The sequence below is a fragment of the Saccopteryx bilineata genome, chromosome 1, assembly GCF_036850765.1.
Source record: "Saccopteryx bilineata isolate mSacBil1 chromosome 1, mSacBil1_pri_phased_curated, whole genome shotgun sequence".
Lineage (NCBI taxonomy): Eukaryota > Metazoa > Chordata > Mammalia > Chiroptera > Emballonuridae > Saccopteryx > Saccopteryx bilineata.
The window spans coordinates 268,803,802-268,829,799 of record NC_089490.1 but is presented as its reverse complement, the minus strand read 5'-3'; the positions used below and the strand labels follow the sequence as shown (position 1 = coordinate 268,829,799).

General features: G+C 37.3%; 1 protein-coding gene across 7 annotated transcripts in view; it reads right to left on the bottom strand.

Moving 5' to 3' along the window:
* PDE4D (phosphodiesterase 4D) overlaps positions 1–25,998 on the bottom strand; it is a 1,576,413-nt gene that overhangs the window by 1,377,525 nt on the left and 172,890 nt on the right. The window contains exon 1 of one of the 7 annotated variants that reach the window (XM_066242831.1): positions 18,040–18,129. The exons of the other annotated variants lie outside the window; for them this stretch is intronic. The gene's annotated coding sequence lies outside the window, so the exon portion shown is untranslated. Of the gene's footprint in view, positions 1–18,039; positions 18,130–25,998 lie in introns of those variants that run through there. 7 annotated transcript variants of the gene reach the window in all.

The following is a 25,998-nucleotide window of genomic DNA, read 5'->3' as shown; positions in this document are numbered from 1 at the left end:
TAACAGCAGACAATGTAGCAATTTTGGCTATCCTGTGACAAGAGAAAATAAGTTTCATCTAAAAATGCAAATTTTTGAAACTGTAATTAAATGTGTAGTTACTTCCATTTTACAGGAATTTTTATGGCCTGGAAAGGAACCAGGAAACCCCATCTAAACTAGTGCCAGATTAGGGTTTTCAGTCTGGCCCAAAAAATGTCACTTAAGAGACACCATAATTTTGGCAGTACATTTTTTAATTTAATGTCACTGAATTGACTTTTCTTGAATTATTAGATTGAGTTGGTTAATGTACCATAACTCTCTGGAGTTCTGGGAAAAATAAATGTCACTTGGTACAGTAATCTACTAATAAGGAAGAAATATATTTCTAGATATGTTTAGAGAGGATTGTTGAATCACAAAGAGATCAATATTTACCCATCTCATATGTGTGAGGAGGAGTGATGGTGACTAGTGGCTTTAGTAAAATGTATACAGACATAAAGAATATATGCTTATTTCATATGGCTGGCCATTTCATATCATAGTAGCCAATGGTATGGGTAGGATGGGAGGAGGTGAACTTAAAACAATAGATAAGAGTATAACAGAAGACACATCATACCAGAGAAAATAATATGTGAGAAGCAGACGATTACTAACCATAACAGACTGGAGTTGAATCACATTCTGAAGATCTCAAGGAGACAAAAGAGTATAATAAATTAATGATTAGTAAAAATTAAGAAATGATATACCAAATAAGAAATGACAGTGAAAGAATAGAAAATTGTTAATGGTCAAAATAGAATAATCCATATTTGAAAAAAAACCTATAGATTTATGTAAAAATAGATATACAATAACTAATGAGAGAGTGAATAGACATACATACAGCAAAGATATAATGAATTTTTAAAATGATCTTTCCCCCAATGTATCCATTTAAAAAAAAAAAAAAAAAAGCACAGACCAACAATACAAATAGACAAATATTAAGTGCTGTAACAGAAGAAAAGAGGCCTGAATATTTTCAGAAGAACAAAGTGTTCTGCACTGCCTTGAAGGGATGTGAGAAAGCATAAAAAATTGTTAGGCTCCTGTTGCTGGGTCCTTCATTGGTGCAAAGAGCAGCATCTTTAACGAGCAATGACCCGAGCAGTGACTCAACATCTTGACATGTCCACAAACCATATTAGCATTGCCAACCTTCATTAGAGACTGAAAATATTGGTTCTAGTCTTGGAAATTTTCAGGGAAGTGGAAAACAAGTTAACCATTTGCCTCCCTTTAGCTGTAGTTTTAAAGCAATTCTATTCCAAAAAGAAAGCCAACTATAAGCCCCAGACTAGCAATTAAACTATTAATATCTATTATTCAGGTGATTCGGGTATAAGATTCCACTTTCCCTAGGACCTCTTTGCAAAAAATTATCAGTGTCAAAAAACATTGTTTGACTGCATTAAAATATATTTCTACAAATTAAAAATAAAAAACATAACTAAAAAGTAAATGCTTAAATGAAAAAAATATATATCTGTCACAATATGATGGATAAGAATAAAATCCTTAGGGAAGAAAAGATAATGTTAATCATGAAAAAATTCTAAAACCATAGAAGACAAAAGCATGAAAGATAGGTTTTGAAATATTAATCTCCACAGTCACCTATGAAATGCAAACTAAAATAATGATATTCCACTTTTAGATAGCAAAAATAAAAATTATAATATGTAAGTCTGATAAGTGAACAATGAGACAAGCATAATTATATATCTCCACTGATAGAACACAGGGAGACTGTCTTTTTAGATAGAAATATAGAAAAAGCCTCTGACCTAGCAGCTTCACAGCTGGGAATCTGTTATAAGTCAACAATCCAAAATGCAGATAAAAATGTATGCACAAAGATGTTTCTAAGAAATGTGTATATAATACAAGAAAATGTACAACAATAAAAGAACTGTTAAATAAATTATGATAAATTCATATTGCACAGAGTTTTTAGTTACATGGGAAAATGCTTATGATAAATTGCTAAATAGAAAAGCAGGATTCAGCCCCGGCTGGTTGGCTCAGTGGAAGAGCGTCGGCCTGGCGTGCAGAAGTCCCGGGTTCAATTCCCGGCCAGGGCACACAGGAGAAGCACCCATCTGCTTCTCCACCCCTCCCCCTCTTCTTCCTCTCTGTCTCTCTCTTCCCCTCCCACAGCGAGGCTCCATTGGAGCAAGGATGGCCCGGGCGCTGGGGATGGCTCCTTGGCCTCTGCCCCAGGCACTAGAGTGGCTCTGGTCACAACAGAGCGACGCCCCAGAGGGACAGAGCATCGCCCCCTGGTGGGCAGAGCGTTGCCCCTGGTGGGCGTGCTGGGTGGATCCCGGTCGGGCGCATGCGGGAATCTGTCTGACTGTCTCTCCCCGTTTCCAGCTTCATAAAAATACAAAAAAAAAAAAAAAAAAAAAAAAAAGAAAAGCAGGATTCAACATTTTATATTAATTATCATATCAAACTGTGTCTATTTATGTCCATACCCACAAATATACATAGAAAACTATATGTTTTTATACCTTTCTCTATAAAAACACACTATTTTAATGGAAAAACAAATAATTAAAAAAATAAAATTTTTACTGTATTTCCAATAATGCAGTGCATCAATAACTATCATTTTGGACTTATAAAACGTGTTTACAAAAACAGAATTATGAGAATCCTGACAGAGTCTAGGCAGGGCTAAGCAAAGCCTAGCTTCACCACACACAAACTAGCCATTTAAACAAAATTGAAAGCCAAACATTTTTCAAATGAAGTTACAAAATGACTGAGATAAATTTGATATGCTTAATACAAATCATTCTTTTGCACTTAACTATGCCAAGAATCTCTATTGATTAGATTAAGACAAAGTAATATATATTTAAAATAATGTGATACATTTTTTTCTTTTTTTGTTCCAAGTGAGAGGAGGGGAGATAAAAAGACAGACTCTCGCATACACTCTGACTGGGATGCAACCAGCAAACCTGGTCTGGGACCAATAATCTACCCATCTTAGGCCATGCTTGCAACGAAGCTATTTTTAGTGCCTGAGGTAGAGGCTCCATGGTGCCATCCTCTGCACTCAGGACTAATGTTCTCGAACCAATTGAGCCATGGCTACAAGGGGAGAAGAGAAAGAGAAAGAAAGAGAGAAAATAGGGGGAGAGAAAAAGGTGTAGAAGCAGATGATCACTTCTCCTGTGTGCCCTGACCAGGAATCGAACCGGAATATCCTCAAACCAGGCCACCGCTCCACCACTGAGCCAACCAGAATGACCAGAGACAATATACATGTTTCTTACTGTGTATTTTTCTTCCAAACAAATCCAAGTTTAGACAACATTTTAACTCTATTAAACATTCTCAACCTTTTTCTCTCTAGGGTCATGAAGGCTACTGCTTCAAATTATAGTGCTTAGATTTAATTACAAAGAAAACTACACACAAAATATTTTATTTCTAAAATGTAGATGAATAGGTCTTTTCCTCTGACTCAACAAAAGATATTTCAGACTTATATTGTCAGTGGATTGACTAATATTATTTATAATTGCCAATAGAAGTAGTAATTACCTTTTCTCTCATTTCTATGACTAGCTTCCATAATCATGTTGTCACTGAAACACATGAAAAATTGTAAAATGTCTCCTCTTTATTATGACAGGGTCCAAATTAACAACAGGTATTTGTTTTCTGATATATACTGAGGACTCTAAAGTTCCCTGATGACTTGGAAGATCTCTTTTCCAGTTATTGTGTCTTTCTCTTTGGTCATGTTCATTTATAACTACAACTTCCTTTTACCTTTATATGAGAAAAATTTATGAAGTAGCTTCCCAATCTATTCCTGTTGAAGAGTAACTAAAAAGATTCCTGGGCATTGACTATCAGTTTCCTTAAAATATCTTTTTAAATATTATTAAATATATTTAATATTACATTATAATTAAATATATCTAATATTTTCTAAATATAAAACAAAAAGAAATGGAATAAATACCCACACCCATCTTTATTGGGGAATTGTATGGGGAAAATATGTTTTTTTATGTGATCAATATGTTTATGTGATGCTTTGTGAAATGTAATAGCAATCACATCCAAACAGAATTCTCCGAAATAAAAAAATTAATGAGATCAACATTGTGGAGGATTATTAAAATTACAGACTAAGACTTTAATTAAATGATACTTGATTCTACCTCCTTTCCAAGGCAATTTCCAATTTTGGAAATCTAACTCAGAACAGTACTGTTAAATGGATCTAAAGACAGACTGTTTAAAGGCCATTCAAATAATTTCCCAAAAACTCTTTAGTTGTTTTGAAATATTGTAGTTTTCAGAATTTTAATTTATCTCATTTACTAGTTAGTTTTCATTCTCTGATGCTACTTGCATTTCATCATTTTTATTCACCCTATCCAACCTGTTGTGAATATTTAAAAGGTAAATCAGAGCCAATGTATTATAACTGTTTCCACTTGATTGAAACAAAGAAAAGAAACCTTGATTTATAAGTAAACCATAGGCACATGAATAAATATGTACTGAATTGTCAAACATACTATGGGGGATATTCCAAGAGGTGACAGAGTAGGAAGACATACCAACTGCCACCTCCCAGGATTAAATTGGATTACAATTTAAGAACAATGATCTTGAAAAGCCAAATTTGGACTAAACAAAGAGGAGTCTATAACCAAGGATCACAGAGGAAGCCACACCGAGACTGGTAGAAAGGGCAGAGACACGGAAAAGGCTGCCCGCTCTCAGGAGTGAGTGGCGGCTAAAGTTCTGGAGGGACTCTTACTGCAGAAAGGGTCACTCTGAGAGGTGTGGGTCCTCAGCGCCAGCCCAGGAGCCCAAGCCTAGAGCCCCAGAGCCTAGAAGAGGTGCCCATACAGCATTTGGCAGTGAAAAGAACCAAGATTTCTTTTCTGCAAGAAAGAGATGGAGCTCTTGGAGACTCAGGCTCTGTCTTAAAGGGCCAGCACAAAAAATCTCGTTCACAACCACTTACTCAGGGCTCCATCAGAGGGAAAGCTGAGAGGACTAGAGTTGTATGAGGAGAGTGTAAAGTTGGAGGCCCAGGGGGAGACCCCATGGGAGACAGCCACCAGAACCCCTGTGCTGAAACATTCTCCAGTACTTCAGTTGCCATCTTTCTTGGGTGGAGCAGTCCCCTCTGAGTGGCATCAGCCTGGGAGAAAGCAACTGCCCTATCCTTTAGAATCTTTCCTGTCCCAATCTATGGAGACTGTGCTGCTCTGAGAGGCCAAGAAGCAGGGGGCACATGTCAGTCACTCAGTTTTTTGGCATTGAGGCTGGAGCTTCCCCTGCCTTACCCCTCCATAGGCTCCCAAGACTGTGACTGGTACTTCTACCTCATGGGAGATTCAGTAGGGGGCCATACCTTACTGAGGTCTGTAAAAACAAGTCTGGAGAGACTGACACCTGAGGCTGAGCTGCACCCACTACCCTTCCTAATCCCTGAATTGTTCCAGGTTCTAGACACCACCAGAGGTTTTATTTCAGTGGCCAAGTCCAGCAAGCAGCTAGCAGACAGAGTCTGCAAGAGGCAAAGCTCAGAGAACCTTGGCCTTTTGCAGACCTTCCCTCAGGCCCACAGTAGGTAAAAGCCAGCCTAGGTGTATGGCTTGGTATCTGCATGTGCACCTGGGCCCAGCAAAGGCAGCCACAAACTCTGGATTGCTTATAGCTCCAAGAAGGTTGCTGAGAGTCAGTCACAGGCACTGTCAATCACTCATCTGTGCCAGGTTCACTTTAAAGATGCCAAGGGATACCACATCCAGTGGACAGCAACAAAAAGTATCAGTTTAGATCCTAATAACCCTTGCTGACAGCATGTCTTAAGAAAGGGCTCATTAGACACCAGGCACAGCTGAAGTGACTTCTACTCTGTTATCAGCACCAGCACAGTGGCTCATGTGCACTGGATAGGGTGAAACTTCACAATCAGCCAGCCCAGGTGCTGGATATCCTGCCCCACTGGGCTAGGTTCCACAGGGGGAAAGGAGAGAGGCTTGGAGCACAGACATTTAAAGTGTGGGCTCCTATGAGCCTATTGTTGGGTCTGGTCGAGGGGCTTAGCCATGTTCTGGGGGTCATAGTCAGTCACAGCAGAGAATTCTCTCAGTCTTCCTCCCTAAGACCAGGGTTATCACCAGCTAAAACTTCTGCAGAGGGAACTGTCAGCCCTACCCAATCTGAACCTGTTGCTCACCTCACTAAGGAGAAAAAAAAATGTAGTATCCATCCGTGTGTGAGGAATTAGGCTCTGGAGTAGGGGCCACTTTTCCCATACTGACCAAGAGACCCCTGAAACAGGGGGTCCCACTAACATTGTATTCCCTACCTCAGCTGCCTTAACCCATCAAGCTTGCAACCTGTAGACGGGTTGGTGAGGTGAGACTAGTCTGAGCACACACCACAGTCTTTGTACAGAAGACTCTGTGGGAAAACCATGTAGCTACAAGAGGAGGTAGAGCAGCTAAAAAGTAAAGGTGAATCTTAGGGAGCTTGGGGCTTTTATGAAGCAGCTGTCACCTCAAAGCAAGAGGAAGCTAATCTGTATACACTAGTTAGCCCCTCTCACACTACCCAGGCACAGAAAATGCAGAAACAAACAGCAAACAGAGCAGTAGCTCCAGGCAGGTAGGACAAGGCAGGTTATAAACAACAGCTGACACCAACCCAAGAAGACCCAGAAACAACAAAACCAGTAATGGGAGGCAGACAGCACCAATGATAGACTCAGCTAGCTATATAAACAGCATGCACAAAAGAGGAGTCTAGCAGACACCAGACACTGTGGAGAAAAAATACGCCCAACATGACAGACATTGAAGAGTATCTAATACACATGATCAAGGTTGTCCCTTAGAGCCAGCTAGCCTGAGGGATAACCACACCCTTGAAAGGACCAACTGCAATCAATACCCACATATAACAGGAGGGTGAATAGTACCCTCAATATGCATTACTAGGTAGGGCAAGAAACTCAGGTGGCATGGAAGTCAGTACCACTGAGCTCATCTTCCTCAAAAAGACACCACAACAAATTTCAAAGTCAGAGCACAGCTACCTAATACATAGACAAAGTGGGCAAAGAAATATGACCCAAATGAACTAAATGAAATGGAAGTAACCAAACTACAAGAGGCAGAGTTTAAAATAATGACTTTTAGGATGCTCAAGGATCTTAGAGCAACAATAGATGATCACAATGAGAACTTAAAGAGATAGAAAGCATGAAAAAGGACATGGAACTGATAAAAAAAGAACAAGTCAGAAATGATAAATACAATATCAGAAATGAAAACTGCACAAGAAGAAATGAAGGCTGGATGAAGAAGATGATCCAATCAGTGATTTAGAGGACAATATAAATGTAAGCAAAGAAGCAGAGCAGAAAAAAAATGGCTCAGAAAGACTGAGAAATCTCTAAGAGACCTCTGTGAAAACATGAAAAGAAACAAGATCCACATCATAGGGGTTCCTGAAGGAAAAGAGATGAACAAGGAATAGAGAACCTGTTTGAAAAAATCGTAGCTGAAATTTCCCTAAATTGATGAAGAAAAAAGTCACGTAAGTTCAAGAAGCACAGAGAATCCCATTAAATATGAACTTATGGAGGCCATAAACAAGACATATCATAATTAAAATGCCAAAGTTAAGAGACAGAGAAAGAATACTAAAAGCTGCAAGAGAAAAGCAGTTAATTACCTACAGAGGAGTTACCATAAGAATGACATCTGACTCCTCAACAGAAACACTTGAGGCCAGAAGGGATTAACAAGAAACATTCAAAGTGATGCAAAACAAGAACCTACAACCAAGACTACTTTATCCAGCAAGGCTATCATTTACACTTGAAGGAGAAATAAAAAGCTTCACAGACAAAAATAACTCAAGGAATTCATTATAGCCAAACCAGTACTACAAGAAATGTTAAAGGGCCTGCTATAAAAAGAGAAAAAAAGAAAAAAAGAAATAGAGAGAAAGAGTACTGTAGATTTAAAGAATAAAATGGCAATATAATATCAATAATAATCTTAAATGTAAATGGATTAAGTGCTCCAATCAAAAGACATAGGGTAGCTGCATGGATAAGAAAACAGGACCTGTATATATGCTGTCTAGAAGAGACCGAACTCAGAACAAAAGATACATATAGACTGAAAGAGAAGGGATAATAAAAGCATTTCATGCAAATAGAAATGAAAAAAAGCTGAGGTAGCAATACTTATATCTGACAAAATAACCTTTAAAACAAAGGCTATAGTAAAGAATAAAGAAGGTCACTACATAATGATAAAGGAAACAATTCAACAGGAGGATATAACCATTGTAAATATTTATGCACCTAATATAGAAATACCTAAATATATAAAGCAGATTTTGATGGACATAAAGGGCAAGATCAACAGCAACACTGTAATAGTAAGAGATTTCAATACCTCACTAACATCATTGGATAAATCCTCCAGACAGGAAATTAACAAAGAAACAGCGGCCTTAAATGACACACTAGATCAACTGGATTTAATAGATATTTTCAGAACTGTTCACCCCAAAGCAGCAGAATATACATTCTCTTCAAGTACTCATGGTACAATCTCTACAACAGACCATATGTTAAGACAAAACAAGTCTTAATAAATTTAAGAGGATTTAAATCATATCAAACATCTTCTCTGATCACAATGGCATGAAACTAGAAGTCAACTACAATAAAAAAAAACTGAAAAACTATCAAACACTTGGAGGCTAAATAGCATGTTATTAAATAAAAAATGAGTTAAGAATGAGATGAAGGAAGTAATCAATATTTCCTCAAAACAAATGAAAATGAACATACAAAAACCCAAATTCTATGGGACACAGTAAAAGCAGTCCTAAGAGCAGGGGTCTGGAACCTATGGCTCGCGAGACAGATGTGGCTCTTTTGATGGCTACATCTGGCTCACAGATAAATCTTTAATAAAAAAAATAATAACGTTAAAAATATAAAACATTCTCATGTATTACAATCCATTCATTTCCTACCGCTCATGTTCATGGTTGCGGGTGGCTGGAGCCAATCACAGCTGTCCTCCAAGACAACACCAAATTTTTATTGGGTAATGCGTAATGTACACGGGTCGTTGTGAGGTCAGGAAGTGAACTTCCCTCCTTTTAATCAAGTAGTCAGCTAGTTAATTGCAGAAACCCTTTTGACGAAGAAGATGGCTAAAAGAAAAAATGATGAGGAGTATCGTACTTTTCAGCAGGAATGGACAGAGGAATTTGCCTTTGTGGAGAGAGCAGGTTCTGTAGTGTGTCTAATATGCAATGATAAATTTGCATCGATGAAACAGTCAAATATAAAGCAGCACTTCTACACACGTCATACTACATTTGCATTGAACTATCCAGCAGGAGACAGCAGGAAGAAAGCATGTCAAGAGCTACTGTGCAGAGTGCAAGCTAGTCAGCAGCAACTCTGTGTTTGGATCCAACAAGGTGACTGGAATTTGGCTAGCTTTGCTGGTGCTTTAGCAATTGAGAAACAGAAAGCCATTCACAGATGGGGAGTATGCCAAAACATTCATGATGTTGTCAATGAACTTTTTGACGACTTTTCGGATAAAGACAAGATAATCAAATGAATAATAGACATGCCTCTGTTGGCAAGAACTGTTCACAATTGTACCATCATGATGGCAAATCAAATTGAGGCAACACAAGTGAAGGACATAAATGCAGCACCATTCTTTTCTCTCTCTTTGGATGAGTCAACAGATGTAAGCCATTTATCCCAGTTCAGCGTGATTGCAAGGTATGCTGTTGGTGACACACTACGTGAGGAAAGTCCTGCTGTTTTGCCTATGAAAGAGACAACAAGAGGGAAGTATTTATTCAAGTCTTTCACTGAGTTCGCTAAAGAAGAAAATCTACCAATGGATAAACTTATTTCGATGTGTACTGATGGTGCCCCGTGCATGGTGGGGAAAAATAGAGGATTCATAGTGCTTCTTCGTGAACATGAAAAGAGACCCATCCTGTTTTCACTGCATCCTACATCAGGAGGTACTTTGTGCTCAGATGTGTGGTGAGCAGCTTGGTGAGGTGATGTCGCTGGTCATTGGGGTGGTCAACTTTATTGTTGCCTGAGCTTTAAATGATTGCCAGTTTAAAACATTGCTGGTTGAAGTTAGGAATAATTATCCTGGTCTGCTTCTGCACAGCAATGTACATTGGTTGTCAAGAGGGAAGGTGCTCAGCAGTTTCATGGCTTATCTGAGTGAAATCTGGACTTTTCTTGAAATGAAAAACATAGAGCATCCTGAGTTAGCTAATACTGAGTGGCTCCTGAAGTTCTACTATCTCATGGACATGATTGAACATCTGAACCAGCTCAATGTGAAAATGTAAGGCATTGGAAATACAGTCTTATCCCTTCAACAAGCAGTGTTTGCATTTGAAAACAAGCTTGAACTCTTCATCGCTGACATTGAAACAGATCGTTTACTACACTTTGAAAAACTGGGAGAGTTTAAAGATGCATGCACAGCAAGTGACTCTGCTCAACATCTTGATCTCCAGTAGCTAGCGGGCTTCACATCTAATCTCCTGCAGTCATTTAAAGTGCGCTTTAGTGAATTTCATGAGCACACTCGTCTTTTTAAATTCATCACCCATCCACACGAGTGTGCAGTGGACAGCACTGACCTGAGTTACATCCCCGGTGTCTCTGTCAGAGATTTTGAGCTACAAGCTGCTGACCCGAAGGCCTCAGACATGTGGGTGAATAAGTTCAAGTCACTGAATGAAGATTTGGAAAGATTTGCATGACAGCAAGCAGAGTTGGCAAGCAAACACAAGTGGGGAGAATAAAAAAACTTCAACCCGTGGACCAGCTGATTGTCAAAATTTGGAATGTGCTTCCCGTCACATACCACACACTGCAGCATGTGAGTATTGCTGTACTGACAATGTTTGGCTCTACGTATGCATGTGAGCAGTCTTTCTCACATCTAAAGAATGTTAAGACCGGTGACGTCACGGAAATGGCGCCGTGAGCAGTGCGTCCGACAGCTCTCCCCTAAATCACAACAAATTTATCAACTAGAAACGGAAAAATTTATCCTCGGAGCATTCCGGAGTTCCACACAAACTGATAGCGAAAGGACTGTTATCACTTGAATCTGAGAGACGAGGGTGTGGAGGAAGCTACAGCAGCGACGTTCATTCAAGCCGCAAGGAAGTGCGCATGTGTGCTATCAATAAGACCACCCTCAGATGCCGATAAGAAAGAGGAAATCGAATATTATGGATACAAAAGAAAGAGAGGTAACACAAATAGATGTGGAAAAAGCTATGGAGAAAAGACTTAACATATTGGAAGCCTTGGAGCTAAATGACAGAGAATTTAAAATAGAAATCTTAAAAATACTCAGAGATATACAAGAACCCAAAACTCAGAAACATTGATACGTAAAGACACATGCAGCCCCATGTTTATTGCAGCATTGTACACAGTGGCCAGGACATGGAAACAACCAAAAAGCCCATCAATAGATGACTGGATAAAGAAGATGTGGCACATATACACTATGGAATACTACTCAGCCATAAGAAATGATGACATCGGAACATTTACAGCAAAATGATGGGATCTTGATAACATGATACGAAGCGAAATAAGTAAATCAGAAAAAAACAGGAACTGTATTATTCCATACATAGGTGGGACATAATAGTGAAACTAAGAGACATTGATAAGAGTGTGGTGGTTACAGGGGGGAGGGGGGAATGGGAGAGGGATAGGGGGTGGGAGGGGCACAAAGAAAACAAGATAGAAGGTGACAGAGGACAATCTGACTTTGGGTGGTGGGTATGCAACATAATTGAACGACAAGATAACCTGGACTTGTTATCTTTGAATATATGTATCCTGATTTATTGATGTCACCCCATTAAAAAAATAAAATTATAAAATAAAATAAAAAAAAATAAAAAAAAGAAAACACAGAAAGGCAATATAGGGAGATCAGAAAACAACTCAATGAACACAAAGAATATATTACCAAGGAAATTGAAACTATAAAAACAAATCAAACAGAAATGAAAAACTCAATTCACGAGCTGAAAAACGAGGTAACAAGCTTAGCTAACAGAACAGCCCAGATTGAAGATAGGATTAGTGAAATAGAAGACAAACAACTTGAGGCACAACAGAGAGAAGAAGAAAGAGACTCAAAAATAATAAAAAACGAGAAAGCCCTACAGGAATTGTCTGACTCCATCAGAAAGAATAACATAAGAATAATAGGTATATCAGAGGGAGAAGAGAAAGAAAATGGAATGGAGAATATACTCAAACAAATAATAGACGAGAACTTCCCAAGCCTGTGGAAGGAACTAAAGCCTCAAATTCAAGAAGCAAACAGAACACCAAGTTTTCTTAACCCCAACAAACCCACTCCAAGGCACATCATAATAAAGATGACACAAACCAATGACAAAGAAAAAATTCTCAAGGCAGCCAGGGAAAAGAAGAGTACAACATATAAAGGAAGGCCTATTAGATTATCATCAGATTTCTCAGCAGAAACTCTACAAGCTAGAAGAGAGTGGACCCCAATATTTAAAGCCCTGAAAGAGAGGAACTTTCAGCCAAGAATACTATACCCATCAAAGCTATCCTTCAAGTATGAAGGAGATATAAAAACATTCACAAATACAGAAAAGATGAGAGAATTTATCAACAGAAAGCCCCCACTCCAGGAAATACTAAGGGGGGTTTTCCAACCAGATTCAAAGAACAAAAGAAAACAATACCACAAGTAACAGCTCCACCAAGAACACAATAAAACCAAACTTAAACTGTGACAACAAAGGAAAAAAAGGGGGGAGAGGATGGAGATTAACAGTAGCAAAGGATGATGAAGTGCAGAAATACTTATAAGATAGGGTACTACAATGAATATGGTAGGTACCCTTTTCATTACTTAATGGTAACCACCCTTAAAAAAACCACCACAAAAACACTTGACTTAAAAAAGGTAGCAACAGAGGAAAGAAGTATGGAACACAAACAAACAAAAACAAATGATAGAAAAACAAAAGAGAAGAATCAAACTAGATACAAAACTAACAGAAAGCAATTTATAAAATGGCAGTAGGGAACCCACAAGTGTCAATAATTACACTAAATGTAAATGGATTAAACTTACCAATAAAAAGACACAGAGTAGCAGAATGGATTAAAAAAGAAAATCCAACTATATGCTGCCTACAAGAAACACATCTAAGCAACAAGGATAAAAACAAATTCAAAGTGAAAGGCTGGAAAACAATACTCCAAGCAAACAACACCCAAAAAAAAGCAGGCGTAGCAATACTCATATCTAATAATGCTGACTACAAGACAGAAAAAGTACTCAGAGACAAAAATGGTCATTTCATAATGATTAAGGGGAAGTTGAATCAAGAAGACATAACAATCCTTAATATATATGCACCAAACCAAGGAGCACCAAAATATATAAGACGGCTACTTATTGACCTTAAAACAAAAACTAACAAAAATACAATCATACTTGGAGACCTCAATACACCGCTGACGGCTCTAGATCGGTCATCCAAACAGAGAATCAATAAAGATATAGTGGCCTTAAATGAAATACTAGAACACCTGGATATGATAGACATCTACATGACACTTCATCCCAAAGCGACAGAGTATACATTTTTCTCTAGTGTACATGGAACATTCTCAAGAATTGACCATATGTTGGGCCACAAAGACAATATCAGCAAATTTAGAAAAATTGAAATTGTACCAAGCATATTTTCTGATCATAAAGCCTTGAAACTAGAATTCAACTGCAAAAAAGAGGGGGAAAAACCCACAAAAATGTGGAAACTAAACAACATACTTCTAAAAAATGAATGGGTCAAAGAAGAAATAAGCGCAGAAATCAAAAGATATATACAGACAAATGAAAATGAAAATACGACATATCAGAATCTCTGGGATGCAGCAAAAGCAGTAATAAGAGGAAAGTTCATATCACTTCAGGCCTATATGAACAAACAAGAGAGAGCCGAAGTAAACCACTTAACTTCACACCTTAAGGAACTAGAAAAAGAAGAACAAAGACAACCCAAAACCAGCCGAAGAAAGGAGATAATAAAAATCAGAGCAGAAATAAATGAAATAGAGAACAGAAAAACTATAGAAAAAATCAATAAAACAAGGAGCTGGTTCTTTGAAAAGATCAACAAAATTGACAAACCCTTGGCAAGACTCACCAAGGAAAAAAGACACAGAACTCAAATAAATAAAATCCAAAATGAAAGAGGAGAGATCACCACAGACATCATAGATATACAAAGAATTATTGTAGAATACTATGAAAAATTATATGCCACCAAATAAAACAATCTAGAAGAAATGGATAAATTCCTAGAACAATACAACCTTCCTAGACTGAGTCATGAAGAAGCAGAAAGCCTAAACAGACCAATCAGCAGGGAGGAAATAGAAAAAACTATTAAAAATCTCCCCAAAAATAAAAGTCCAGGCCCAGACGGTTATACTAGTGAATTCTATCAAACATTCAAAGAAGACTTGGTTCCTATTCTACTCAAAGTCTTCCAAAAAATTGAAGAAGAAGCAATACTTCCAAACACATTTTATGAGGCCAACATAACCCTCATACCAAAACCTGGCAAGGATGTCACAAAGAAAGAAAACTACAGACCAATATCTCTAATGAATACAGACGCTAAAATACTAAACAAAATACTGGCAAACCGAATACAACAACATATTAAAAAAATAATACATCATGATCAAGTGGGATTCATCCCAGAATCTCAAGGATGGTTCAACATACGCAAAACGGTTAACGTAATACACCATATCAACAAAACAAAGAACAAAAACCACATGATCTTATCAATAGATGCAGAAAAGGCTTTTGATAAAATACAACACAATTTTATGTTTAAGACTCTCAACAAAATGGGTATAGAAGGAAAATATCTCAACATGATAAAGGCCATATATGATAAACCATCAGCCAACATCCTATTAAACGGCATAAAACTGAGGACTTTCTACCTTAAATCAGGAACAAGACAGGGTTGTCCACTCTCTCCACTCTTATTCAACGTGGTGCTAGAAGTTCTGGCCAGAGCAATCAGACAAGACAAAGAAATAAAAGGCATCCATATCGGAAAAGAAGAAGTAAAGCTATCACTTTTTGCTGATGATATGATCCTATACATCGAAAACCCGAAGGACTCCACAAAAAGATTATTAGAAACAATAAACCAATACAGTAAGGTCGCAGGATACAAAATTAATATACAAAAGTCCATAGCCTTTCTATATGCCAACAATGAAATATTAGAAAACGAACTCAAAAAAATAATCCCCTTCACGATTGCAACAAAAAAAATAAAATACCTAGGAATAAACATAACAAAGAATGTAAAGGACCTATATAATGAAAATTACAAAGCATTGTTAAGGGAAATCGAAAAAGATACAATGAGATGGAAAAATATTCCTTGTTCTTGGATAGGAAGAATAAATATAATCAAAATGGCCATATTACCCAAAGCAATATACAAATTTAATGCAATTCCCATCAAAATCCCTATGAGATTTTTTAAAGAAATGGAACAAAAAATCATCAGATTTATATGGAACTATAAAAAACCCCGAATAGCCAAAACAATCCTAAGGAAAAAGAATGAAGCTGGGGGCATTACAATACCTGACTTTAAACTATATTATAGGGCCACGATAATCAAAACAGCATGGTATTGGCAAAAAAATAGACACTCAGACCAATGGAACAGAATAGAAAGCCCAGAAATAAAACCACATATATATGGTCAAATAATCTTTGATAAAGGGGCCAACAACACACAATGGAGAAAAGAAAGCCTCTTCAACAAATGGTGTTGGGAAAACTGGAAAGCCACATGCAAAAGAATGAAACTCGACTACAGCCTGTCCCCGTGTACTAAAATTAATTCAAAATGGATCAAAGACCTAAATAGAAGACCTGAAACAATAAAGTACATAGAAGAAGACATAGGTACTAAAATCATGGACCTGGGTTTTAAAGAACATTTTATGAACTTGACTCCAATGGCAAGAGAAGTGAAGGCAAAGATAAATGAATGGGACTACATCAGAATTAAAAGTTTTTGCTCAGCAAGAGAAACTGATATCAAAATAAACAGACAGCCAACTATATGGGAACTGATATTTTCAAACGACAGCTCAGATAAGGGCCTAATATCCAAAATTTACAAAGAACTCATAAAACTCAACAACAAACAAACAAACAATCCAATAAAAAAATGGGAAGAGGACATGAACAGACACTTCTCCCAGGAAGAGATACAAATGGCCAACAGATATATGAAAAGATGCTCAGCTTCATTAGTTATTAGAGAAATGCAAATCAAAACTACAATGACATACCACCTCACTTCTGTTAGATTAGCTATTATCAACAAGACGGGTAATAGCAAATGTTGGAGAGGCTGTGGAGAAAAAGGAACCCTCATTCACTGTTGGTGGGACTGTAAAGTAGTACAACCATTATGGAGGAAAGTATGGTGGTTCCTCAAAAAACTGAAAATAGAACTACCTTATGACCCAGCAATCCCTCTACTGGGTATATACCCCAAAACCTCAGAAACATTGATACGTGAAGACACATGTAGCCCCATGTTCATTGCAGCACTGTTCACAGTGGCCAAGACATGGAAACAACCAAAAAGCCCTTCAATAGAAGACTGGATAAAGAAGATGTGGCACATATACACTATGGAATACTACTCAGCCATAAGAAATGATGACATCAGATCATTTACAGCAAAATGGTGGGATCTTGATAACATTATAAGGAGTGAAATAAGTAAATCAGAAAAAAACAAGAACTACATGATTCCATACATTGGTGGAACATAAAAATGAGACTAAGAGACATGGACAAGAGTGTGGTGGTTACCAAGGGTGGGGGGGGAGGGAGGACATGGGAGGGAGGGAGGGAGAGAGTTAGGGGGAGGGGGAGGGGCACAGAGAACTAGATAGAGGGTGACGGAGGACAATCTGACTTTGGGCGAGGGGTTTGCAACATAATTTGATGACAAAATAACCTAGACATGTTTTCTTTGAATATATGTACCCTGATTTATTAATGTCATCCCATTACCATTAATAAAAATTTATTAAAAAAAAAAAAAAAAAAAAAAAAAAGAATGTTAAGACCAACCTACGATCACGTTTAACAGATGGACATCTCAACGCCTACATGAAGCTTAACCTCACCATGTATCAACCAGACTACAAAGCCATTAGCAAAACCATGCAGCACCAGAAGTCGCATTAATGGTAAGAAGTACTTTATTCATCATTGGTTAGCAACAGCATAACAACGTTATTAAAAAGAATTAAGAGACTTATTGTACTTTAAAAGGGTTGCATAAAATGCACACATTTACTTGTATTTAGTTGTTAAACATATTGTATGGCTCTCATGGAATTACATTTTAAAATATGTGGCGTTCATGGCCCCCTCAGCCAAAAAGGTTCCTGACCCCTGATATTGATGGTCAATAGGCATATGAAAAAATGTTCAACATCACTAATCATCAGAGAACTGCAAATTAAAACCACAATGAGATACCACCTCATACCTGTCAGAATGGTTCTCATTAACAAATCAACACACCATAAGTGCTGGCAGGGTGTGGAGAAAAGGAAACCCTCCTGCACTGCTGGTGAGAATGCAGACTTGTGTAACCACTGTGAAAAACATAATAGTATTTCCTCAAAAAATTAAAACTGGAACTGCCTTTTGACCCAGCTATTCCACTTTTAGGAATATATCCTAAAAATCCCAAAACACTGATTTAAAAAGTTGTGGTATGTATACACAATGGAATACTATGTGGCAGTGAAAAAGAAGGCAATCTTACCTTTTAAGATGGCATGGACAAACCTGGAGATTACTGTGCTAAGTGAAATAAGCCAGGCAGAGAAAGACAAACATCATATGATCTCACTTCTGTGTGGAATCTAATGAACACAGTGATCTGAAGAATGGAACAGAGGCAGAGAAAGGGTCACAGGAAGCAGAGGGACAACTGTCAAAGGGAAGAAGAACGGAATGGGATCAGAGAAAGTGAAGGGATTAGTGAAATTATCTATACATAACACATAGTTACAGATAACAGGACAGCAAATCCCAGAGGGAAGAGGGTGGGAGTCAGGAGTAGGGGTTATAGGGAGTGTAATGAGGGGCAGGTTTGTTGGGGGATGAGGATGTTATATTGAGTGGGACACTTGAATCCATGTTAACATAATAAATTTTAAAATGTAATAACAAAATTATTTTTTTTAATTTAAAAGTACTACATATATCTTGTTCTTAGGCAAATAGGAATTTTTTAAAAGATGTCACAATATTTCATTGTTTAAAGATTAAAGCAAGTTCTCAAAAGCTGCAACTTATTCACTGATAAATATTTTTGCAAAGAATAATATACTTTTATAAAATGAGAAATATTTTTCTATTCCATGCATTTATTGTTATCAATATTTAAAACATTCAGGAAAATTTAATTCATAAAAATGTATAAATCCGGCCCTGGCCGGTTGGCTCAGTGGTAGAGCATCGGCCTGGCGTGGGGGGGACCCGGGTTTGATTCCTGGCCAGGGCACATAGGAGAAGCGCCCATTTGCTTCTCTACCCGCCCCCCTCCTTCCTCTCTGTCTCTCTCTTCCCCTCCCACAGTCAAGGCTCCATTGGAGCAAGGATGGCCCGGGCGCTGGGGATGGCTCCTTGGCCTCTGCCCCAGGCGCTAGAGTGGCTCTGGTCGCGGCAGAGCGATGCCCCGGAGGGGCAGAGCATCGCCCCCTGGTGGGCAGAGCATCGCCCCTGGTGGGCGTGCCGAGTGGGTCTCGGTCGGGTGCATGCGGGAGTCTGTCTGACCGTCTCTCCCCATTTCCAGCTTCAGAAAAATACAAAAAAAAAAAAAAAGTATAAATCCTTGCGGTATAATTTTGACAAATAGATACACCTATATAACCCACACCCTTACAACAGAACTCTTCCATCTTCCTAGGAAGTTCTCTCATATCTCTTTCTAGTCAATCTTCCTTCACAGAGGTAACTGTCATTCTTTTCCTTTATAACCTTGCATTCCTTTTATTCTAGAGCTTCTTATAAATGGAATCATATGTTTGTTTGTTTGTTTGTTTTTTGCTTAGCATTGTCTTTAGGAATCATTCATGTTTTTGTGTATATCAGCAGATAGTTCATTTTTACTGCTGAGTAGTATTTCATTGTATGACTATACCAAAATTTGGTTATTAATTCTCCTGTTAATAAATGTGTGAGCTGTTTCCAGTTTAGGGCTATTTTGAGCAAGCTTCTATGAACATTCTAAACAAGTCTTTATGTGTATGTGAATTTATATTTCATCTGGGTAAATAACCTGAATAAAGTTGATGGATCAAAGGGTAGATATATGGAACCTTATTTTTTTTTAAGTATTAAACATTTTTCCAAAGTAATTACAACATTTAATATGCCTATCAGCAATGTATGAGAGTTCAGTGGCTCCAATCCTCACCAATATTTGGTGTTGTCAATATATTTAATTGTGGCTATTCTGGTGAGGATTTAGCAATATCTCATTGTAGTTGTAAATGTATTATTACCCTGAAAACTAAAAATATCGAGCACTCTTTATTGTATTCATTGACCATATGTCCATGTAAGAATATTGACCATTTAAAAAAAAAATTTTGTCACTTCATTTTTTAGTATAGAAGTTCCTTAAAAGATATTAATTTAAGTCCTTTGTCAGATATGTTTTACAAATATTTCCACTGTTATCTGCTTGCTTATTTATTTATTTATTTAATCATGTCTTTTAATGAGCAGTTTAACTTACTGATTTTTATGCTCATTAATTTCTGCATCGCACAAAGAAATACTGGTCTACTACTGCCTTAGTCAGTTCAGTCTGCTTCAGCAAAATACCATAGACTAGGTGGCTTACAAACAACAGAAATTTATTTCTTACAGTTCTAGGGGCTGGGAAGTTCAAGATCAAGGTGCCAGAATACTTAGAGTTTTGCAAGTGTCCACTTTCTTTTGCACAGGCAGTTGTCTTTTGCTATGTCCTCACATGGCAAAAGGGGAGAATTCTGATCTATTCAGCCCTTTAGAAGGGTACTAATCTCATACAGGAGGTTCCACCCTCATGATATAATCACTTCCCAAAAACACTATCTCCTAACACTATCATATCGAGAAGTATATCATAATATCTAAATTTTAGGAGGATACAAACATTGTTTATCATATCTACCAATTTGAAAAATATCATGCAATATTTTCTTCTAGTAGTGTTAGAATTTTAGCTTTTACTTTCAGGTCTAATCCATTGTAAATAAATTTTTGTTTAGGATGTGAAGTAGAAGTGTAGTTTTTTTTTTCCTGAATGGATATCAAGCTGATCCAGTACCATTTGTTAATAAGACTCTCCATTCCCTATTTGAATGCTTTGGTGTCTTAAAAAAACAATTAATGTATAAATATGTGTCTATTTCTGGACTCTATTCTGTTATCTTTATTTATTTCTCTATACTTACGTAAAAATTTTACCATTTTTATATTGTATTTGTATAGCAAATCTAGAGTTAGAATTGCTCTTTTTATTCAAGAATATTTTGACTACTCCAGATTTTTTGCTTTTTCATACAAATAAGCTTGTCAACTTCTATGATATAAAAGAACATTCAGATAAAGATTAAAATTAATATGAATCTAGAGATTAATCATAGACAATAAAAATTTTAACAACATTGAGTCTTCCAGTCCATGAACATGGTATATATATCTTTATCTAGTTAAGTCTTAATTTTTCAGTAATGTTTTATAGTTTTATATAGAGAGGTTCTTCCTAAATTTTATTAAATTTACTTCTCAATATTTTATATTTTCTGACATGATTTTAAATGTAATTTTAAAAATTTAACTTCCAATTATTTATTGCAAGTATTTATATATATAATTTAATTTTTACTGACTTGGAAACTGAGACCTTGCTCATCTCACTTATTAAATCAAGTCACTCTTATTGAGATTGTTTAGTATGGTTCCTTATGCACATGTTCATGTCACCCATGAATAACACTTACTTCTTTCTTTGCAAACTATGTCTTTTAATTCATTTTCTTGCATAACTTCCAGCAAAATATTGAATTGAAGTATGACAAAAGTTATTGTCTTGTTTCTTATCTTGAGGAAAAAGCATTCTTCATCTTTAAGTATAATGTTAACTATAGAGTTAGACTTTTTTTTAAGATGGCATTTATCCAATATTCCTACAAATGATACTATGTTGGGTTATCGGTTAGATGCTGTCCTGTGCAATGTAGAATGTTTAGTAGCAGCCCTGGCTCCTACCTACTATATGGCAATAGCACATTTCCCCTAGTTGCCACAGCCAAAAATGTCTACAGACATTTGGCCTATGGTCAAAATATACCCATTAAGAAGCATAGAATTAAACTGAGGCAGAAGGCAAAATACACAGGACATTCTAGTTAACTTCATCAGAGCATTCTTCAGGCAGCTTCCTGAGAGGGGATTTGTGTTTTCTGAGCTACAACCTGTTAGATTCCACTATCTACTTATACCCCTTGGTTTATTCAGAAGGCTGGCCCATTATTTTAGGAACAGTGCCAAACCCAAAAAACTAGCCTCAAGTCCCCAAGATACTGCATTATCCCCACAGGGTGGTAGTATTCTCAGGCCTCCAGGCTTCATGACTGTCAGGAAGTAACAGCATGCAGGCAGCCTCATTTTCATCATTATTTGTGTTTTCTTAAAAGTTACAGCTAAGGCCCCGAGGGACTTCGTCACCTCCAGTGAAGGCTACTATCTTTTTAAAAGACTCAATAATTTTTTTTAAAAGAGCTATGATTTTACACTCACAGACATACACAAACACACAAATGTACATGCACTTTCTAATAAGTAGTATAAATATTTTTCAAATGTAAAAACCTTTGACAAACTCAGCGTATCTTAAGAGACCTAACCCTACTATGCAAACTGTACAATGAGCAATGTTTTCCCACCTCTTTGACACATACTATGGCAAGAGGTATAAGAATCTATATGTTGAGTAAACTTAGTAAATTTCAAAAAAAATTATACATACTTATGTTCTTCAATTATTCTTGGTGTTAAGAAAAATGCAAAGTAATACAAAAGAAAATTTTTCTCATCCAGTATTTTTATGATTCATAGATACTAAAGGTAATCATTAGTATCCTGAATGAGATTGGTAAAGTTCTGTGACACCAGAACAGGTTGAGAACAAGAAGCCTAGGTAAAAGCAGAAATACAAAGTAAAGAAAGCTATAAGCATGGAGAAATAGGAATCATTAGAGAGTTTTCTAAGATTCACTATGAGTAGAACTGATTAACATAGATGGGGAAAGCATTGTAAAATTTAACATGTAGCGAAAAAAGTAAGCAGTTAGATGGAAATTAATGTCTAAAAGTGCGCCTGACCAGGCGGTGGCGCAGTGGATAGAGCGTCGGACTGGGATGCGGAAGTACCCAGGTTCGAGACTCCGAGGTCACGCGCGGGCTCATCTGGCTTGAGCAAAGAGCTCGCCAGCTTGGACCCAAGGTCGCTGGCTCCAGCAAGGGGTTACTCGGTCTGCTGAAGGCCCACGGTCAAGGCACATGTGAGAAAGCAATCAATGAACAACTAAGAAGTCGCAACGCGCAACGAGAAACTGATGATTGATGCTTCTCATCTCTCTCTGTTCCTGTCTGTCTGTCCCTGTCTATCTCTGCCTCTGTAAAAAAAAAAAAAAGTGCATTAGTGTCCAAATATGTTAAAATTTTGGACACTATCTCAACTTTACCAACAAAGTGATGTTCTTAACTACTCAGTCTTCTAAGGAAATTATTTTCCATGAGACTATACTTCCAATACCATAATAAACACAGGAATCCAATTGCTAAAATATACTTTATAACATAATCAATGATAGTATTCTATAACCAAAGGTCAGTAAATTTTGCTTCATATAAGAAGCCAAAACATTTTTATTTCTAAGAGAGAATTTTAATTTTAAGCCTCTTTTGCAGTAAATGCCAATAATGAGATTCTATTGTGGAGATGTTAATGCAGTACAGCTTCAGTGCATGCTTAATTTGGCATACCCAAAGAAGAAACATCTTCAAGATGTTCCAACTGTGAAGCCCACTCCAATTGTAAATGACTCATGTTTATGGCTGTGACTAACAGACTGCCAGTGCAGTCTGTAGAGCAGGATTTTTAGCTAGTTCAAATGTGCATTCAAAATAATGTACTCCTAGAATATTGAATTCCTGTTGTAACTGCATTTCAGATAGTCCTTCTACTTGAGTAAAAACTATGAAGTCTTTATTTGGGCATGGCTTTTTTTGTTTATTTGGTTTTTGGTTTTGTTTTGTTTTACAGAGACAGAGAGAGAGTCAGAGAGAGGTATAGATAGGGACAGATAGACAGGAACGGAGAGAGATGAGAAGCATCAATAATCAGTTTTTCGTTGCGACACCTTAGTTGTTCACTGATTGCTGTCTCATATGTGCCTTGACTGTGGGCCTTCAGCAGACTAAGTAACCGCTTGCTCAAGCCAGCGACCTTGAGTCCAAGCTGGTGAGCTTTGCTCAAACCAGATAAGCCTGTGCTCAAGCTGGCGACCTCAGGGTCTCGAACCTGGATCCTCCGCATTCCAGTTCGACGCTCTATCCACTACGCCACCACCTGGTCAGGCATATTTGGGCATCGTTTATACGTAGTTTGACAATTATTTTTTATCTTTCTTCAAGTCAAAAAACATCTACCAGTAAAAGAAAAGCTGATTATGGGGAAAATCTCAATTAACTGACCAGTTAAAAAAAATAACTTGTATTAAATGTCTTATTTTTCCTCAGTCTCTCCTGTTTATACTAACTGCCTACCATTCAGGTAACACAAGTGTGTTTACCAAAAAGATCAGAGAAGTAATCTACCTTCAGAGCCATTTAGAAGAAGAAAAATCTTTCTACTTGTCCCAAAGTGGGATATAAACACATTCTTAAAGCAATTTCAAATAAATGTATTACTCCTCTAAAATTTGATATTTTTAAAAACACACAACTGAAAATTATGCACAGAGACTATTTAAAATAAATTATACGCCCTGGCCGGTTGGCTCAGCGGTAGAGCGTCGGCCTGGCATGGGGGGGAGGACCTGGGTTCGATTCCCAGCCAGGGCACATAGGAGAAGCGCCCATTTGCTTCTCCACCCCCCCTCCTTCCTCTCTGTCTCTCTCTTCCCCTCCCACAGCCAAGTCTCCATTGGAGCAAAGATGGCCCGGGCGCTGGGGATGGCTCCTTGGCCTCTGTCCCAGGCACTAGAGTGGCTCTGGTCGTGGCAGAGCAACACTCCAGAGGGGCAGAGCATCACCCCTTGGTGGGCAGAGCATTGCCCCTGGTGGGCGTGCTGGGTGGATCCCGGTCGGGTACATGCAGGAGTCTGTCTGACTGTCTCTCCCCGTTTCCAGCTTCAGAAAAATACAAATAATAATAATAATAATAATAATAATAAAATAAAATAAATTATAACCATGAAATAGAATTACTATATGTGGATCCATAATTAGGTGACTATTTCAAAATGCAATTGCATGCTCAGATACTAACTTCTACCATTTTCCCACGCACTTCAACTCCTCAACTTATTCTTGTGTTCTCTATGTCAATTTTAGGTCTCTACTAAGAACAACTTATTGACTTGTTCTATTTTTTTAACATACACAGTTTAATTATATTTTTTTTAATATACTAACAGTGAGGATGATTTGTGCAGATGATGTGACATTTTGATTTCTAACAGTGTACTTTTGCAAGTTAATGACATAAGGAAATTCTGTTCTCTACTTTTATCATCTATCAGAATAAGAAAAATATACCAAATAGATGAAAAATATTGGAGCTATGTATATATTGCAGTGGGTTCAAATGCAATGAATCTGGCTCCATTTTCACAGTCATTATTGAGCTGTTACATCTCTATTTTACTTTACTTGTTTGAAGTTTTCTTACATCAAAAAAATGCAGAAAGGAAACTATTTATATTTTAATATTATCCACAGGATTGTATCTTAATTCTAGGTAGAGAGACCTGCATAAAAAGTAAATGATTAGCATGCAATTTCTATTTATTTTAGCTTTTATTTATTCATTTTAGAGAGGAAAGGGGAGAGAGAGAGAGAGAGAGAAGGGAGGAACAGGAAGTATCAACTCCCTTATGTGCCTTGACCAGGCAAGCCCAGGGTTTTGAACCAGCAAACTCAGCATTCCAGGTCTATGCTTTATCCACTGCGCCACCACAGGTCAAGCAGCATGCAATCTCTATATAAAATGTTTGTTTTTCTCAGCCTTTTGATAAAGGACGTTCAGGTCCAAATAGTGTTTGGCTTGCATTCTTCAATGCTGCTCCTCTCAGCTTATCACAAAAACAATTGAAGACATCTTTTAAAGTCAAAACTAACAGAAAACCAATTCCATAATATAGATTCTAATGTTGAAAACCTAAGGGGGATTCAGTGACTTCATGGTGTATGCGGGTTTCACTTCCAACGTCTGGGTTCATACATATAAAAAACATATAATATACCTTTTTTTCCTTCATAAGAAAAGAGGCACCCAGAGTTAATAGCTTTGAGAATTATACAGACAAATAGACAAATACTCTTAGTGATAATAGAAATATACACTTGAAACCCATTTGTTTCTATTAACTAATATCACCCCAATAAATTTAATTTTAAAAAAAGAAGCCTGCCCGTCAACTGCTGAATTCCCCCAATT